The sequence below is a fragment of the Geotrypetes seraphini genome, chromosome 5 (assembly GCF_902459505.1).
Source record: "Geotrypetes seraphini chromosome 5, aGeoSer1.1, whole genome shotgun sequence".
NCBI lineage: Eukaryota > Metazoa > Chordata > Amphibia > Gymnophiona > Dermophiidae > Geotrypetes > Geotrypetes seraphini.
Genome location: NC_047088.1, coordinates 110,984,261 through 110,997,967, shown reverse-complemented (window position 1 = coordinate 110,997,967; position 13,707 = coordinate 110,984,261). Strand labels below are relative to the sequence as shown.

Below are 13,707 nucleotides of genomic sequence, written 5' to 3'. Positions count from 1 at the left end.
ATTTAGATCATACCTTTATCAGTAGTAGATTAAGGCAAGTTTCATTCAGATACATAGGTATTTTCATCATCTTGGAGGGCTTACAATTTAAGTTTTGTACCTGATTCAATGGATGGTTGAGTGACTTGTCCAAGATTTCAAGGAGCAGCTAGCAAAACTGAAGCCTGGTGGTCATTTAGCAACCTACCAAAACATTATGATTTCTAGTAACCTCAGGATTTTTGGTTAGTCCTGCCAAAATATCACTGTTTATATGGTCAACAGGATGTTACTGGACTCATTGGCTAAGTAACAAAATACCCCCATATATTTCCAGAATACTGCAAATATTGTTCTGTTCAATATGTTGTTTCTCTGTACATTGTTTTGAATATGTATGACATGGATTTGCATGCACTGCCTCCTTGAGATGCAAATCTATCTCATGCATGTTTATTGTGGATATCCTGAAAACCTGACCTGCCTGTGGTTCTTGAGGACCAAAAGTGCCTACCCCTGCCCTAGGCATAAAATTGCATAAAATCATGTTTCTGCTTTGAGCAGGAAGATGCAGGCAAGAAAATTAAGACTGCGGGGATGGTGAGGCGATGGGTAAGCCACTTCTCACATAGGTACTCTGTTATAAAATTGGGCCCCCAGAGGAGACAGAAACATAAAAACATGATGGCAGATAAAAGCCAAATGGCCCATCCAGTCTGCCCATCCACAATAACCATTATCTCTTCCTCTCTCTAAGAGATTCCACGTGCCTTTCATGAATTCAAAACACAGTCTCTGTCTGCACCATCTCTTCTGGGAGACTGTTCCATGCATCTACCACCCTTTCTGTAAAAAAAGTATTTCCTTAGATCACGCTTGATCCTATCACCTCTTAACTTCATCCTATACCCTCTAATTTCAGAGCTTCCTTTCAAATGAAAAAGACTTGACTCGTGCACATTTATGCCATATAGGTATTTAAATGTCTCTATCATATCTCCCCTCTTTCGCCTTTCTTCCAAAGTATGCATATTGAGATCTTTAAGCCTGTCCCCATATGCTTTATGACGAAGACCATGCACCATTTTAGTAGCTTTCCTCTGGACTGACTCCAACATTTTTATATCTTTTTTTATATTTTTAATCAAGCTTTTGCCCACTTCATTCAACTGAAATTGCCCTTGCTAAAGTCTCCAATGACCTGTTCCTGGCCAGATCCAAAGGCCTCTACTCTATCCTCATTCTTCTCGATCTATCTGTTGCTTTGAACCCTTGATTACCACCTACTTCTCAATACGCTGTCCTTACTGGGATTCCAGGGTTCTGTTCTCTCCCGGTTTTCTTCTTCTCTCTCCCATCGCACTTTCAGTGTATGCAATGGTGGATCCTCCACCACTGCTATCCCACTATCAATCGGGGTACCTCAAGGCTCTGTCTTGTGACCTCTCCTTTTCTCCATCTATACCCACTCCCTCAGTGCACTGATCTCCTCCCATGGTTTTCAGTATCACCTCTATGCCAATGACTCCCAGATCTACCTCTCCACACCAGATCTCTACAGCAGGGGTGCCCACACTTTTTGGGCTTGCAAGCTACTTTTAAAATGGCCAAGTCAAAATGATCTACCAACAATAAAATTTTAAAAAACACAAAGCACACTGTACGCAGAGAAAATGTTAATTATCATTTATATTCCGCGGGTTTTCAAAGAGGTCAAGGCAGATGATTTTATGCAATGTCACCTCAGGAACAACTGTACAAAAATAGACAAATATACCCCCTCCCATTTTACTAAACCGCAATAGCGATTTATAGCGCAGGGAGCTGCACTGAATGCCCCGTGCTGCTCTTGATGCTATTGCGGTTTAGTAAAAGGGGGCCATAGTGCAAAATATAGACAGCAGATATAAATTCTCAAAACAGACACATTTTGATCACTAAATTGAAAGTAAATCATTTTTCCTACCTTTGTTGTCTGGTGATTTCATGAGTCTCTGGTTGCACTTTATTCTTCTGACTGTGCATCTAATATTTCTTCCCTTCTTTCAGCCTGCTGTATGCTTCCAGAACTCATTCCCTCCGTCAACTTTTTCTTCCTTTCTCCCTGCCTCCCTCCTCTTTCTTTCTTTCTTTCTGTCTCCCAGCCCCTCTTTCTTTCTGTCTGTCTTTCTCCATGCCCCCTTTCTTTCTTTCTTTTTCCCTACTCCAAGTTTCAAGTTTCAAATTTTATTACCTTTTGATGAATCGCTTATACAAATTTTCTAAGCGATGAACAATTAAAAAGCCACTAGATAGTGGTCTCACATATAATTGGATATAAAAGACAAATTAAACATACAAATTAAATAAACCGACTAACATTTTTACAGTCAGATTAAAAACAAACATGATTAAAGGGGTAAAGGGGGGAAAAGTTACTGCCACCGCCATCGGGGAACAGGCCTCCAAACCACCACTGCCCCAAGCTCTCCCTGCTTCCCCACAAAGAAGTGTTGAGCCGACCAGATTTCCTCTCCCTGACATCATTTCTGAAGTCGGAGAGGAAGTTCTGGGCCAGCCAGGCAGCGATTGGCTGGCACGGACTCTCCTCTCCAATATCAGAATTGACGTCGGGTGGGGGAAATTGGTTGGCTCGGCACTTCTGAGTCGAGAAGCAAGCAGAACGCGAAGGCAATGCGATCGACTCACGTTTCCTTCGTGATCTAGATCGCGATCGACCTTTTGGGCAACCCTGCTCTACAGGAATCCAGGCCCATGTCTCAGCCTGCCTGTCCAACATTGCAACCTGGACGTCTCACCGCCATCTAAAATTGAATATGGCTAAGACCGAGCTCCTTATCTTTCCACCTAATCCCCCTTCCCCTTTCTCTATTCCCTGACTTGTCAGCTCGCAGCCCCAGGGTCATCTATGACTCCTCTCTCTTCTTCTCCAATAAAATCCAGCAAACCGCTAAAGCCTGTTGATTCTTCCTCTAGTATACAGTATATTAATAAAATTCCAACCTCTCCTTTCAGAGCACACTACCAAAACCTGCCTGTCTCTAGCAATATTCAAATCCAAGCTAAAAGCCCACTTTCCGAGGCTGCTTTCAACTCCTAGCTTCCACTCACTATAAGATGCATATGTCCATCCTATCAGTCTCTCTGCAAGAAACTCCCCAATCCCTATCTGTCCCATTTGTTCTGTCTGTTCTAATTAGATTTTAAGCTCTTCAGAGCAGGGACTGTCTATTACATGTTAAATGTACAGCACTGCATATGCCTTTCAGCGCTATAGAAATAATAAATAGTAGTAACTGTAGTTCTTTTTGGATGTTGCCTTCATTTCTGCTGAAAGTTGTCTCTTCATTTCATGTAAATCGAGTACAGGAGAACCTTGGTTTGCGAGCATAATTCATTGCAAAAACATGCTTGGAATCCAAAACACTAGTACATCAAAGCGAATTTCCCCATAAGAAATAATGGAAACTCCACAACCCAAAAAATTGTATTGCAAGACCTTGCTTGTATAACATAATATCATATTTCTTGACCAAGTAACCATAAGTTCTACGTGGTTTACAAAAGATTATAAACTAAAGACAATTTGAGAATGACAAAAAAAAATTATTTGACCAAGTATTTTGAGAAGAGATGAGTTTTCAATTGGGTTCTGAAATGTTTATAAGAACAGGCTCCAAGCAATAACAATCAAAATTCTCTATCATGGTCAAGAAATTTCTTGCTTTTACAGCCCTGTACTAACAGAAAAGTAAACAGGGCACGGGATCTTCTACTTTATTTATACAATGCTAAAGAAAATCTATTAACCATATAAAACGGAGCAGTACCATACATAACCTTATTGCTTGTCTTGCAAAACATGCATACCAAGTTACTTGCAATCCAAGGTTTTACTGTACAGTAGTTTTACCCCAGCTTTTTCAGAATGAGGGAGTTCAGAGCCATCTTGAAAACCTCATATTCTGGATGTCCATAGTGTTTCAAATAAAAACAGAAGGACACAAGAGAGGCAGACGCTCTGCTGTTTGATTTTGTCCATAATGTTTTACTGCAAAATTTATCAGACTTTTCATATTTCAGGGGCCACGCAAAGGGAAAACGGCCTCTAAATCCTCTACAGCCTGTTGAATTAAAGCTGCAATTGAGTTGGTATACATCAGTGGTCTCGAACTCAAACCCTTTGCAGGGCCACATTATGGATTTGAAGGTACTTGGAGGGCCTCAGAAAAAATAGTTAATGTCTTATTAAAGAAATGACAATTTTGCATGAGGTAAAACTCTTTATAGTTTATAAATCTTTCCTTTTGGCTAAGTCTTAATAATAATATTGTCATTTATAGCTATAGAGACATATGATCAAGAAACTGTTTTATTTTACTTTTGTGATTATGATAAACATACCGAGGGCCTCAAAATAGTACCTGGCGTGCCACATTTGGCCCCCCGGGCCGTGAGTTTAAGACCACTGGTATACATCATTTGTTGGAAAGTGGTCTCTGTGGGCCTGTGAGCCAACTTCACACAAACTCAGATGGTTTCCTGGGCAGAGGCCCAGGCACTTGCATCAGAAAACATTTGCATGGCAGCAATGTGGTCTTTGCTGCATACCTGTGTGAAGCACTACAGAATTGATGTTCTAGCCAGGGGTGATGCGGCCTTTGGTAGAGCAGTAAATTTCTGGGTCTTCTCTTCCCCAGCCCAGTAAGATATTGATTTTGTATATCCCGTTTATCTGAACATGCCTACCAGGCTGGCAAGGATCCCCAAGCCCTGCCAGCTGAAGACCTTCTTCCAGCTGAACACTTGCAACCTGGGCAACCAGCACCAGTATACCCAAGCCACTGCCATTGCCACTGGCCCCCTGCCCTACTCCCTGGAAAAGCTTAGCTTTTCCAAATGCAAGAGGAGAAGGGGATGCAACTGCATCTGAAGGATTCTGTTGCTGGCTGCCCATGTTGTAAGTAGTTTGGATGGGAAAAAAATCTCTGGCTGGTGGAGCTCGAGGATCCCCTCCAGCTCAAGTATTTCTATTTTTATTTCTGGGGTATGTTAGGAACAGACAAGAAGGGCTGGGGTGGAGAAAAAATTTGGGTCCATCCACTTTGGACTCAGGCTCACCCCAAATCAGCCATCTACCTAGCCACTGCTGCCATTCTTCATGTAAAGCTATCTTACATTTTAAAATTATGAAGACATCAATTAAATGCTGAGATAATATTGTCCCCCCAAAAAACTGATTCTCTATAACATGTTGTTTTTTTTAAATTCAGACTGTGTATTTCACTTTCTGGATATGAAATGGAAAATAACTTGGTAACAAATTTCAGGAGAAGGAAGTTTGAACTGAGAAGAAATGTATTATAGGCATGAAAGAATTAGTTTGTGTGAGAAAAAGACATGCAAAGAGATGGGGGAATATTGTGCTAATTCAACAAAATAAGAAAAAGCCCCCTTTTAAATAAGGCCATGAGAAATTGAAACAGGAAACAAAAATCACCGGAAGAAGTGGTAGGGAAGACAAGGAACAGACAAAGCTGAACAATGGAATGCATTGTGAGATTTTAGAAAGTGCAGTAAATAAAATAAAGAGATACAAAGGAAATGTGTTCTGTGGAAGGAGAGAATGAGCATGGAGGTGGGAGTACAGGAGGAGGAAAGAGAGAAGCAGAGAGATCGATTTCTTCATTAGGAGTTTAAAAGCTCGAAGCTCCCAGGCTGTAAAAACTTTTGCTTGTCCTCTCTTGCTCTTTTATTATTCAAATATTCATGTATCTCCTGCTCAAGCAATCCATTTATCTAATAAGAGTACCTAATGCAAGCCTGCAAGAAAGCAGTCAATTTTAATGCTTGGGTAAGTGAGGAAACAGTATTGTGGTGAGTGTGGTGAGTCAATTTTAATGCTCGGGCAAGTGAGGAAACAATATGGAAAGTGTGGTGCCGTGGTTAGAGCTACAGCCTACAGGTTCAAACCCCGTGCTGCTCCTTATGACCCTTTCCAAGTCATTTAATTTGAAGGTGTGACTCATTGGTAGAGCTGCTGCCTCTGCACCCAGAGTTGTGAGATCAAATCCCAGTGCTGCTCCTTGTGACCCTGGGCAAGTCACTTAATCCTCTAGTGCCCACCACTTTTAATGCCAAAGCCACAAAAAGGTGGTATAGTACTCCCCCGATATTTGCTGGGAACCCCCGCGAATGCTGAAAAACCACGAATATGGTTTTTAGCGGAGGAAATAGGAGAAGCAGGAGAGAGCAACTGGAGTACCAGCGAGTGAAGGAAATCACTCGCAGTATGCTCTGACCACCTCTTCCTGCACTAAAGTTGGGCCTCGCCAATCAGGAGCTGCTTTGACACACAGCTCCTGATTGGTGAGGCCCGACTTTAGTGCAGGAAGAGGCGGTTGGAGCATACAGTGAGTGATATCCTTTACTCGCTGGTGCTCCGGCTGCCCTCTCCTTCCCTGTCATTCGCGGTCGGAAAATACTACAAATGACTGGGACTGCGAATCGCCGACCGCAAATGACTGGAGGAGCACTGTATACAAGTCCCCATTTCCTTAATCCTCCACCAGGTACATTAGATAGATTGTGAGCTAACCGGAACAGATAGGGAAAATGCTTGAGTATGTAAACCGCTTTAAATGTGGTTGTATAACAAAAAAAAGACGGCATACAAGTCCCTATACCTCATCCCCCCTTAGTCTTGCTAGAGAGAAAGACTAGGACAAAAACTGATTTAATTGGACAGGACAGGCTCCGATCTGCTTATATTACTCCTGGTTGCCCAACCACCAATATTCAGTGGCTTTCAATTTCACTCAGATGTTAATTCAAAATGATCACTGTCAATCCTTGGCCAGATAATGAGGGGAAAAAAACCCCAACTCACATCAAACTGGATAGCACAGCAAGAAGGTACATTACATTGCTTCACGTCAACATAACCTTTCCTCAAATAGACTGTTTCTTTATTACCAGGAACACTACCAGGGCCTTCTCTGTACAACAGTCCTTGTCTTATTTCTCCTTCTTGTCTTTTTCCTGCCTATTGCCTTTCTTCCCTAAGGGTGGGATCATCCTTTTATTCGGCTATAAAGGTAGGGAAAGTTTCCATCACCTCTCTGGGTAACCAAGGAACCTCTTTAGTCTCTCCCACCTGTACCATTGCCCGGAACCTCTTTGGTCTCACCCACCTGTACCATTGCCCAGCCCCTCCTTTGTTGCTGCCTCCTTTTCTGTACACGTGTCTTGCGTTCCCCTTTCTGCTGAGCTTTCCAAAAAGTTTCTCCTGTTTAAGTGGTAGTCGGCTAATTCTGCAGTCTGAGCTTAACTTGATCAGCTCTCCTGCATCGGGGTTTAGTGAATTTCCTCCCCATCCTTGGGACAAAACCAGAAATGGAATTGGGTTCCACATACAAGTTAACACAGGGCTGCCCAACTCCGGTCCTCGAGATCTACTGGCAGGCCAGGTTTTCAGGATATCCTCAATGAATATGCATGAGAGAGATTTGCCTGCACTGCCGTCTTGGTATGCAAATCTCTCTCTCATGCATATTCATTGTGGATATCATGAAAACTTGGCCTGCCAGTAGATCTCAAGGACCAGACTTGGGCAGCCCTGAGTTAACACATACAGTCACGTGAAAACATTAGGACACCCCATGAATTATGCAGTTCTTTCTTAAGAAATGTTTACACATCAATGTCAAATCTTTTTTTATTTATCTCTGGAAAAAAAAGTGATATAATTGCAAGTAAACAACAAAGATTTTCCTTGATTTACTCATGAAAAAAAAAGATATCTACAAAAATGTGTATTCTAACTGAGGAATAAATTAGCACTCCCCCCAACATGTCCTCCCGCTTAGAGTGGCTCAAATCACACACAGGTGTATCTTAAGAAAGAACTGAATATTTAATGGGGTGTCCTAATTTTTTCACATGACAGTATGTCTAGAAATTAGGTGCATAAACATGTCAGTTCTAATAAAATTGCCCCTATAATGGTTCATTAAGTCCTCAAAAGAAAGACTATTTGGTTGACTTGCATGTCTGATTAATGTGCCTCTGAGGGAATGCTATTTTCTGGCAGGTTTAAAACATGCAGCTATCCTGTAACTACAACCTTACCTCAAGACTCCTCCCCTCCCCCCCATCTCTATTGTAAAAGCATTTGGCATGGTTTTAATCTCCCATTCCTATCAACATTTGTTGAAATAACCAATACTGTAAATGACTATATTGGATTAGGGAACCATTTGGATTAGCTCTAGTCTGGAACAGCAACAAGGATAGCAACTTTATTTGATTTTTTCCAGAAGATTAGATCATGAGCCTAATGCCTTAGTGATCTTATTAGACATTAGCACAGCATTTGATAAGTGGACCATGCGATCATGATAGATTGTTTATGGGTTACTGGTTTAGGGAGAACTATTCTCTGTTGGTTTAGGTCAGTGGTCGACAAACTGCGGCTTGCAAGCCGCATGCGGCTCTTTAGCCACTTGAGTGTGGCTTACGGCATGTCTAGAGCAGGGGTACCCAACCTGCTTCCCTTCCCTTCTCACTGCCCTCCCTCAAGCCACTGCTGCCGAGGAACAGGCTGCCACTGCTGCAGGAGAATAGGCTGCCACCGCCGCCATAAGTGATTAGGCCGATGCCGAGTTCTTATCTCTCCCTGCTTCCCTTCCCTGTGGGGCCGACCAACTATCGCCACCCGATGTCAATTCTAACATCAGAGAGGACGTTCTGGGCCAGCCAATCGCTGCCTGGCTGGCCCGGAACTTCCTTTCTGACGTTAGAATTGACGTCGGGTAGCGAGAGTTGGTCGGCCCCGCGGGGAAGGGAAGCAGGGAGAGCTCAGAACTCGGCGGCGGCCTGTTCCCCGGCGGCGGTGGCAGCATGTTCCCCAATGGCAGTGGCTTGGGGGAGGGCAGAGAGAAAGAAAGAAAGGGGAGGAATAGGGAGACAGAAAGAAAGAAGGGAGACAGACAGAAAGGGGGCATGGAGCAAGAAAGACAGAAAGAAAGAAAGGGGACATGGAGAAACAAAGAAAGAAATGGGGCACAGAGAGAGAGAAAGACAGACATACAGAAAGAAAGGGGGCATGGAGTGAGAAAGAAAGAGGGGGGCAGGGTGAAAGAAAGAAAAAGTTGGGGGATGGAATGAGGTCTGGAGGAGAGGAAGCATACAGGAGGCTGAAAGAAGGGAAGAAATATTGGATGCACAGTCCAAAGAATAAAGTTCAACCAGAGACTGATGAAATTGCCAAACAAAGGTAGGAAAAATGATTTTATTTTCAGTTTAGTGATCAAAATGTGTCCGTTTTGAGAATTTATATCTGCTATCTAAATTTTGCACTATGGCCCCCTTTTACTAAACCGCAATAGCGGTTTTTAGCGCAGGGAGCCTATGAGCATTGAGAGCAGCGCAGGGCATTCAGTGCAGTTACCTGCACTAAAAACCGTTATCGCGGTTTAGTAAAAATGGAGGGGGTATATTTGTCTATTTTTGTATAGTTGTTACTGAGGTGACATTGCATAAAGTCATCTGCCTTGACCTCTTTTGAAAACCTGCAGAATATAAATGATAATTAACATTTTCTTTGTGTACAGTGTGCTTTGTGTTTTTAAAAATTTTATTGTTGGTAGATCATTTTGACTTGGCCACGAAGGTAAGGGGGAGGGAGGGAGGGAGAGGTGCTGCTAAAAGACATCTAGTAATCCTTTCAGGCTTGACTGTGCAGGGAATTATTTTTGTAAAATCATGTTTTGTTATGTGACTGGCATTATTTAAACTTTAATTTCTATGGATGAATAGAATGAAAATGATATAAAATTGCTTGCTTGTTTTTATGTGCGTGCGCTGAAGGGAAGTGGAGAGAGAGTGGGCTGAGGAAGCTGAAGGGAAATGGGGAAGAGAGAGTGGAGAGAAGACGCTGATTTATAAATTGACAATTGTACAGAATATTGTTTCTTTTTATTCTTTAATATAATAAGTTCAGTATAAAACTATTTGAAGCTTATGTGGATGGAATCAGGTGGTTTGTGGGATGGGGACCGAGCTCGCGGGGACAGAGACAAATTTTTTCCCTGTGTCATTCTCTAGGCTCTGCCATGAATCGATTTCGACTACGTGTGGGCGAATGGGGTGTCAGTTGGGTTGACATAGCCGTCGTAGCGCAAACGGGCACAGGGTATGGCTCTCAAAAAAAATCTGAATCGTTGTACTGCCGATTTTGGCTCTTTTGACTAATGAGTTTGCCTACCACTGGTTTAGGTCATTTGTATAGGACTACTCACAGGCAGTGATTTTAGAAGATTATTCTTCATCTAGAACTGAATATAGTCCGCCTTTGCTATGAGATATATCTGAAAACTTTAGCAGATACAATTGGAAACCTTGGCTTTCGTTTTTCATCTCTGTTGATGAAGTTCATTTCATTACTCTCTGAACAAAGAGAGAGAGAGAACATGGTCAAATGGATCAATCACTGTTTGTTGACTACTGAATGAAAGCAAACAAATTAAGGCTACATTTAAAAACCGAGGTGTTTGTAGTGCGTCTTCCTGGTGATCCAATGGCATCTTCTGGGCAGAAGTGATTCCCACTCACTTCTGCTTGTGCTGGTTGCTCAGTGAAAATGACTACTAAAGCTTCCCGTGACTGCCTCACAAAACGGCCACAGAAGTTTGCAGCAGCATTTCCAGACTGAAACCAGCATGGGTAGGAGCAATGCCAGAAAAGAACTCCAGGTAAAATAAAGAAAAGGATATAAACCATGGGTGGGCAACTCCGGTCCTCGAGGGCCGGAATCCAGTCGGGTTTTCAGGATTTCCCCAATGAATATGCATGAGATCTATTTGCCTACACTGCTTTCAATGCATATTCATTGGGGAAATCCTGAAAACCCAACTGGATTCCGGTCCTCGAGGACCAGAGTTGCCCACCTCTGGACTAAACAGTCAAAACAAAGGTGGTTAAAAAGGCATTCATAAATCATAACACTGACTGCAGACAGCCTCCAGGATTGCATACTATAAAATTTAGGTGTGTATGTTATAGAATAGGGCATAGGGCAGATCCGCGCATGTAGTTACTGTCAATTAAGTGCTTGTTAACATCAATAATTTTTATCACTTAATTAGCTAATTCATTTATGTGTGAATCTGTGATCCATGCCCATAATTGGACAACCTATACAAAATCCAGATGTAATCAAAGAGTGTTACAGTGATCACAGCAGATATTCATTTGCACTGTCTAATTAAATGCCATTGAATATTGGATCCTGGGCCTCCTAGCACAATTTAACCAGACAGGAGCCTATCTTGCCCAGTTAAATCACTTTGAATATCAATCCCATAGTTCCTCTTAACACCACATAGAAGGAACCTTCCAAAAAGAAGTCCATTAGCATTCACTTAGTCAATACATATTCTTCACAGTCCTCCCATTCTTTCAAGGTTGGATAAATAGCTTCGTGATCTCAGGGATTTCATCAAGGAAAAACTAGTTAAGTGCAAAAATTAATTAGTCAACAAAAATATTTTAACTTAGATGCAATAAACATAGAAACATGATGGCAGATAAAGGCCAAATGGCTCATCTAGTCTGCCCATCCAAAGTAACTATTATCTCTTCCTATGTTGCATAAATACACGAGGTGAGTCTTTCAATTGAAATGAAACTCGAGTGATAGATTAAGAGGTGATAGGCTCAGGAGTACCGTATTTTCTCGCATATAACGCGCGCGTTATAAGTGGTTTTTACGTACTGCGCATACCCTTGCGTGTTATACGCGTGAGCGCATTGTACAAAATTTTTTTTACATAGTTCCCCCCCCCGATGTCCGATTCACCCCCCCGCAGGACCGCTCGCACCCCCACCCCGAAGGACCGCTCGCACGCACTCCCACCCGCACCCCCACCCTGAAGGACCGCTCGCACCCCTACAGCCCCCCGACCCCCCCCCCATCATGTAGAAGCTCCTACCGGTGTCCTGCTGCTTCCTCTTGGCGGTCCCGACACCCGACACGATCGGGGCAAGAGGGAGCTCAAGCCCTCTTGCCCCAGCCAACCGCGGCACCCCCGACACGATCGGGGCAAGAGGGAGCTCAAGCCCTCTTGCCCCATCCAACCGCGGCACCCCCGACACGATCGGGGCAAGAGGGAGCTCAAACCCTCTTGCCCCCCCGACTCCCCGACATGATCGGGGCAAAAGGGAGCCCAAGTCCTCCTAGCCCTGGTGACCCCCCCCCCCCCGCTAGTTGTTCGGGCCAGGAGGGCTCCCTCCTGGCCCGAACAACTAGCGGGGGGGGGGGGGGTCGTCAGGGCCAGGAGGACTTGGGCTCCCTCCTGGCCCGATATTGTCGGGGAGTTGGGGAGTCGGCGGGGCAAGAGGGCTTGGGCTCCCTTTTGCCCCGATCGTGTCGGGGAGTCGGGGGGGCAAGAGAGCTTGAGCTCCCTCTTGCCCCGATCGTGTTGGGGGTGCCGCGGTTGGCTGGGACAAGAGGGCTTGAGCTACCTCTTTCCCCGATCGTGTTGGGGGTGCCGCGGTTGGCTGGGACAAGAGGGCTTGAGCTCCCTCTTGCCCCGATCGTGTCGGGGGTGCCGCGGTTGGCTGGGGCAAGAGGGCTTGAGCTCCCTCTTGCCCCGATCGTGTCGGGGAGTCGGGACCGCCAAGAGGAAGCAGCAGGACACCGGTAGGAGCTTCTACATGATGGGAGGGTCGGGAGGCTGTGGGGTACGAGCGGTCCTTCAGGGTGGGGGTGCGGGTGCGGGTGGGAGTGCGTGCGAGCGATCCTTCGGGGTGGGGGTGCGGGTGCGTGCGAGCGGTCCTTCGGGGTGGGGGTGCGAGCGGTCCTGCGGGGGGGGTGTGAATCGGACGTCGGGGGGGCATCAGGCTTTCAGGGTGGGGACAGGACTTCAAGGGGGAGAGGAGAGTCGGGGCGGGCGAAAGGAGAGTCGGGGTGGCCAGAGGAGAGTCGGGGCGGGCGAAAGGAGAGTCGGGCAGCATGCGCGGTATACGGGTGTGTGCGGTATATAAAAATTTCTGTACATAATTTTGTGTTTTTCGCGCGCTATACCCGAGTGCGCGTTTTACACGGTGCGCGTTATCTACGTGAAAATACGGTAATTAAGGAAATACTGTTTTACAGAAAGGGTGGTAGATGTGTGGAATAGTCTCCCAGTAGAGGTGGTGGAGGCAAAGACTGTGTCTGAATTCAAAAAAGCATAGGACAAGCACATGGGATCTCTTAGAGAGAAGATAGTGGATGCTGTGGATGAGCTATTTGGCCTTTATCTGCCGTCATGTTTCTATGTAAAGAAGATTAGTAGTTATAGTCTTTGTTAGATGTCCTGGGAGACTCTGAGGTTCTGTTAACATTTTAGCCCCCTAATTCTATAAAAAGCATATAAAGGTTTGGTCACGAAACTCAAATAGTGCTCAGACTACTGAACATTTCATGAAACTAGATTTCAAACACATTTAAGAAAATGTTTTTTCAGTCAATATAAAATATTCAGGACAAATGAGATTTGAAGAGGTAGGTGAGAGGTTAGCCTTTGTACTAGGGCTCCTCTGGGAAGCACAAATCCCTGTATTCAGAGAAGTGTTCATAGGAGATTATAAGGATATAAAGAAATCCTTGTAAAGAACTAAACAAACAAATGTTTGTTTTTATTCAGTGTATTATAAGAAGATCATCTGCAATAATAAACCTTC

The 13,707-nt window shown here is 44.2% G+C and overlaps 1 protein-coding gene across 1 annotated transcript in view; it reads left to right on the top strand.

Annotated features, from left to right (window-relative positions):
- MMP25 (matrix metallopeptidase 25) overlaps positions 1-13,707 on the top strand; it is a 140,218-nt gene that overhangs the window by 15,278 nt on the left and 111,233 nt on the right. The window lies entirely within an intron of this gene.